Raw genomic sequence first — 6,736 nt, 5'->3', positions numbered from 1 at the left:
TGTTTTTTCCTATTTAAATGCATCAGTAATCACTTTTGACCAGGTGCAATGATGACATTATGTCACAATTACCCAGATGAATGTATTTTTACTCTTATTCTTATGTATTTAAGCATATTTATTATCTTTTTTCTTTTTTTGTCATGATATTTTTCATTCAGATGTCTGAGATGATATTGTGGCTGTAGCCAAAGAAAAATTTCCACCTTGGTGGACATTAAAGATTTATTCTATTCTATTCTATTCATGCATAACATTTGCAAATGATTCCAACTTTATGGGCGACTCTATTTTAAAAGAGCATCGTTGTCATACATTTAAACTGCTGATCGTGAGGCTCATTCCCGCACCGCCTTCATCTTTTAGCTGCTTTTCACAAAGTTGAATCTGTTCTTTAACACTGTTTCATGACCACGTTCAGCCTTCTGCTCATCAATATGCCAACATGTTTTTTGGGGGTTGGTGGCACGCTTTGCATCGGTGGTGTGGACCATTTAGTGGGGAGTAACCACAAGCGGACAGGGTCCGGGCAGAGATGCCAGTTCGCTGCAAACGGACACCTCATCAAAGCGCCGCGAGTCTGCCAAGCATGCAGAGGTATCCTCTTTCTGACCTGAGCTCACTCTCACACTTCAAGCTCATTGGATGTTTAGCTCCGCGGCGCTACGACGGAAATAAATAGCAATAAGCTTTCCGACTCTTTAGACACACTCAAAGTGTCTTGGCTTAATCGTAGAAGAATTAATAGAGCAGAATACTGGGATTAATGTGCGGTCCTCGTGAGTTTTTTTGTAACCTGTGTACTCTGAAAGCAGCCAACGTCCCACGCTTTCTTCTGGGTGTCTGTTTTATTCCCACTTTGAACCACTGGAACGCTTTGAGGTATAGGAAGGAGGAAATAATGAGCATGAACATTCCCATTTCTCACTTTTCATGGTGTCTTGGACGCGGCGCTGTTTGTGCACAGAATTTCCCTGCCGTCACGTGATGTCGGAAAAACGATGCAGCCAACATGTTCAACTTGCAGGAACATGGAATTTGCCATTGAAACACGTAGAAATAGAGAATAACTCAGAACAAGCTGCTTTGTGCAGATTATTTTTTTACAAAACAATAAAGATGTGTGAGTGTCGTCTAATGATTAGCTACAAAGCTGAACAACTATGTTTACCGTGTTATATTGACCAATAATAGTAGCTCTTTGACCGCATGCCTTTTGAATGGAACTTGTGTATGATTAAGGGACTACAACCTTGGACTCAGTTTACCTCCAACGTGATGAACAAGACAGCAACAGAGAGAGCGCTGCAGTAATACATGTAATACTCCAGATAGGCCGACCAGATAGTCGTTTGTTATTTTCTCCTCCGCCGACGAAACAAGCGGCCGACTACAAGCCAACGGGCCGAACTGATAATTTGAAGTATTACACATTACGGTACAGTATGTGGTCTGTATGACACCCACGCATGCATTGCATACATGCTATTTGTCATCACGCTGGGTGGAAAATATTGCTCCCACTGACAGCTTTATGACTACTTCACACAGTATTTTGAGAACCTTGGCCAAGAAAAAGGAGATGGCAATAAAACCCTCCTGTTGCCTATTAAGTTATAGTGAAACTCAACCATACTGAGGTTTACCATAGATCGTGTGTCGCAGCTCCACAGTGTGTACACGTCAACAGAAGCATGAGATCGTCTTTGTCGTCACAAAATGTCTAATTTTTCTACGATATAGGATTATGGTAACGACATCATCCAAGTCTGTCAGATCAATTAAAGAAAATAAAAAAAAGCTTGTAGTGTTGCAGCTTCCATAACTTGGCCGAGGCTGCACATTATTCAGTGGTGTGTTTGTTTAATAGCTCGCTCCTGTCTGCAAACACAGCTTAACATCATGTGAATGTGTTTCCTTATTGGCCTGTTTATCGTCTCATCAGACTTATATTAATACCAGATTATGATTGAATAATCAGTTTGATCAATACATTGGGAAATTATTCATCGCTGTATCCAGATACAAAGTGGATGAACACACACACACACACACACACACACACACTGGGCACTGGTTAATCAAGTTCCATTTTTTTTATTTATATCCATATCTTCATATTTGCACTATATTCTCTACAAAAATTGCTGCTAAAACCACAGACTGTGAATACTTTTTGTTCTTTTTTACATTTTTTTTTAATTTATTATTTCAGGACAATGCACATTGATAAACATATACAAAAGTACAGATTATAGCCCAGGGGCTAGTTTCTATCTGTAGTCCAAATTCCATTGCTCAGAAAACTATGGCACTACTGTTTGTGTGACAATAAAAATCTTAAATCTTCAAAACAGGCAAAATCTATATTTTCCTGTATATTAACAATGGAGCTGAATGAAGCTAGCACTCGATTAGCTGGAAAAACACTGGAAAGTCAACCTGCTGCTTTATGCTAAGCTATGCTAACTGACTGTAGCTTCATATTTAGTGCACATCACCACATGAGAGCTGTATCGAGGCCTTTTTAAACTCGAAGCATCTTCAGGATGGCACTGAGAGCCGGCTCATTAGTTTAACATTAACAGGTAGGTGTCGTGCTCCAGTGAAGTGGACCGGTCTAATGTTGTCTTGTAGCCGAGTCGTTCCCACGTGTTTCCATGTTCCACTTCTCCTCCGCAGGCAGACACACGTCTATAAACAAACCCAATATTGTCCCTCCCTTGTTAGTTGACATTGTATAATCTAATTGTCAGTGTATTGACTCACTAACTGTTGGCGTTGGCACCGAGCCGAGCACTAAATATGCCCCAAAAAAATGTGTTTATTGTTGTATAAAATTAACAAAGCACACTCCAACTACATTGTAATCAATTACTGGGAGGAAAAGCACAAAGTAAACATTCTGACAGCCTTCTTCTGGTGCATTTAATCCCATATTGGTGTTTTTTTTGTTTTTTTTTACTTCCACCACATATTATTTTTTAATGTCATACATCCAGTTTCCTGAAATAACACTGTGGCTTTCAATCTACAAACGTGCAAAAACATCATCAATTCATGCAGCCTCACTCAAGAGCGAGAGGATTGAACATGAAAACATATATCAGCTCGGGAACGCCTGTTCTATCTCAAGACTCATTCCTGGTGTGTGATCACACTCTGTAGTGTGTGCGTGTGTGTGTGTGTGTGTGTGGGAGAGCCGGTGGATTTTGTTTACTTTACACTGAAGTGAAATGCCAGGGTCACCTATATTAAAACTGACAGGCCCATTTGGAAGCAATCATCAAATGTGTCATGGAAAAACCGCTACGTCATGCTTGCAAAGGGACGTCAAGACTTTGCCAGCATCAATATTTTCCTTCCAGGCTGGCAGTGGATGTCGTTTTTTGACTGAGCTTCATGTACATCAGGTTCCTCTCGCCTCCCACGCCACGATCGACAAACAGGGGAGGGAGGGGGGGGGACAAAAGAGAGGAAGAGTTTTATCAGTGTCACCTCCTCCAGATAGGAAGTTCAGGTAATTAGCTGGACTCACCTCAAGCGAGGGCCAATATCCTGTTTGAAGAGAGCACTGTTCTGACTCACTGATCCGATGGGGGGGGGGGGGGGGCAGCAGACCACCTTGGATGGTGTGATGGGGGGCGAAGGATCTAATCTTGCTGCCTGAACAGTTTGCGTCCTCCCACCTGGAGACATCGTCACGTTGATCAATGATTTAAGCCGTGAACATTCCTCCGGCTTGTCCTCAAACCTTGACACTCCATCACATGATCACGAGCTCGGCGGTATGAGACCCGGTATTGTTGGCCAGGTGGAAATGCAATGCTGGTGAGCGGTAGGGCTACTAGCCTAAGCAGGGATAATCTGATTTGTCTCAGTGACTGCCCCCCCTCCCTCCCTCCTTCGGGATCAAACGCCTCCCTCGCCGTCGAGGACGATCCAGTCGTCTCTTTATGATGTGCTCTGAAGTCAAACCCACTGTACTCCCCCAGCGCCGCTGTCACAGTGGTGTTTCACCAGTTTGGGGAAGAAGAAAAAAAAAAAACACAATGAGAGAAAGACAAGTAGAACAAACATGACATAAATGAGTCACCCACAGCATCACCACAGCAATTAAGCACAGTTTGAACCGATGAAAATCAAAACCCATGCTCTCAGCCTAACCCCTCTATAATCCAATTTTTACTTAACCTCCCCGGAGCAGCTGGGCTCCCTGCGCACTAACCGCATTGAGGTACTTACCGCAAACACACTCAGACATCAAAATAGCATCACCTCGCACCGGACGGCCAACTGGGATAGATGTCCAAAGTAACAAAGTGGGCCACCTTTTACAGCGGAAAAATAATATTTATCCCAGCGCCGATCGCCGATACCATCTGTAACACGTTGTGTAAAAGCGGCTCCCATAAACAGAACCGTGTAAACACTGTGATGCTTTTAAACGGGACGGACAGATGGATCCTCCCTCTCATCCTCAGATGGGCTTCTTCACCTCACACATGTCACTCACTCCGCAGAACGACCATTTAAATTAACTTATTCCAGAGTGGCGATGACGCCATTTTCTCTAGATGTGGCTCCTTCTCCATCGTTGAAATATCTATGAATGTGCAAATATTTTAAGGTTGCTGGACATAAGATGTCTCCTACTTCACTTCCAAAGTTCATGCCCTCTGGATGTGTTACTGTGGGGCTCAGGTTTCCACATCACACGTATGTAAGCTGCATATTGGTCCACGATTGGCTTCCAAATGACTTTAAATCCCCACATTGTCTTCACTATCAACAGTCTCTAGTGAAATCAGAGGAGGTGTGACGGCTGACGTACACGCCGCTGCCATCACGCTCTGAAAAGTACATTTTACCTTTGGTTTCTCTCTGTTGACTGTCCACACTAGACGTCCTTGTTGATGCAACACAGCCAAGTCACTTTTATACGAGAATACAGGAGGATAGACTGTCTTTGGGAGCCAGACAATAATGTCATTAAAAAATAAACAGGATCCCATTTAAATAGAAGGTAGTGAAATCTTTTTAGGAGAGAGTGGAGCATAGATTTGACTAAAGGTAGAGGAGGGGGAGGGATGGGGATGGGGATCCTCACTAAGCACCTAATCCACCACATTCTTGTCAGGGGTCCGAATCTGGATTCAGGCGGGCTTCAATGCCATGCGCTGCGATAGGAGGGGTTGCAAAAGGCTGAGGTAATTGGATTGGAATACGGCATTGAGTGTCAGACAACAAAAGATATCCATCTCTCCCATGGTCGTTCAGCTCTTTTGTTGCCCGGCTGGAATTTATTTGGTCATTCACTCTACTCTTCCGAGCCGGCGAGGACAGAAGGACGGGGGACGGGGCCACCAGGACTGGCTCAGACTGGTGGTCTCGCATGCGGGCCAGTGGAGTCACAGTGCCTGTGCAGCCGCTTGTGTGGGGATGTGTGAACCACGGACCCCCCCTCCTCCTCCTCCTCCAAAGCCCAGGGGTCATTTGTGTGATCATTACCATAATCACATTAAGGCTGCAGGAGATTAGCACCATGGCCTCAGAGGAGAAACCCTGTCTGTGCTCCATGACGACTACAGGCCATGCTTACAGGGGACGGGAGGCTGCCGGGATGATGGACGGGCAAACATCATGCTGGATAAAGCATGAATGTAGTTTTAAAAAATACACAACATCTTGTAAAAATGTCTGAACAGAAGATGTTCGGTTGATGTTGTGCTGAAATTAAAACCATAAAACCATCTACAACAGATGAATCGAACAGGATTATGTGTGAAACGGTCCTTTCTGTACCCCCCCGCCCCTGTCATCAAACCAAGCATCACCTCTGGGCAGGTCACGGGGGCACGGCCTACATCCCCCTCCTCTTCAAGCCATCTACAATCTCTAGACTCAATTTTGGCTTTTGCCATCAAGAAAGGAAGAAAAAAAAAAAAAGCTCCCAAGGGGTTGAAAACTTCTCCAATTAACCCTAATTACCCAGAGAGAGCATTTGAATGAGGCCCGTAACCTGAGATGTCTATCAGTCCGGGGACTGAGTCGGCCGGGGAGAGGAAGCCGTTCCAAAGCTTTTCATCTTGAAGTTCAACCACAGGAAACGTCTGAATATTGACAGCGGTGATTTAAGACGGTGGAAATAACACTTAGAAGCTCTGTGAAAAAAACACTGCGAATAAACCCGTTGTTTCACGACACCAGCCGGGTCCCTGCAGATGCTACCGTGCAGATATTTGTGTCGGCTCTGAAGATAAGATAAGCTTTTTACTCCGTCGCTCTCGGCGACGACGGCGAACTGAGCCTCGGTCACAAAAAGTAGCGAAGAAAACGCCAAACCTTTTTCTGCTTATCGGCTCCGAACGCATACTGGAGAGATGTGTGACAGCCTCATAAACAGCTGTAAAGTGTGATGGTGAAACATTTCATAGTTACTGATTGATACGGTCCTCTCTCTCTCTTTCTGCAAATGCCACAGTTCCCAACTGTGTTTCCTTGATTGTGACCCATTGCATGACCTGTGTAATTGGTCCACACAAATCACTAACCACAGGGGCAGAGGGGGGTTCCCCTCCTCTCCTATGAATGTGTGTGTGTGTGTGTGTGTGTGTGTGTGTGTGTGTGTGTGTGTGTGTGTGTGTGTGTGTGTGTGTGTGTGTGTGTGTGTGTAGTCACTGATCCAGTTCACAGATTACCTTCTTGCAGAGGTACACCCGGCCGCAATTGCCCT

Source organism: Eutrigla gurnardus (assembly GCF_963514095.1).
Source record: "Eutrigla gurnardus genome assembly, chromosome: 11".
Taxonomy (NCBI): domain Eukaryota; kingdom Metazoa; phylum Chordata; class Actinopteri; order Perciformes; family Triglidae; genus Eutrigla; species Eutrigla gurnardus.
The sequence above is the reverse complement of the archived record's forward strand: the minus strand, read 5'-3'. Positions refer to the sequence as shown.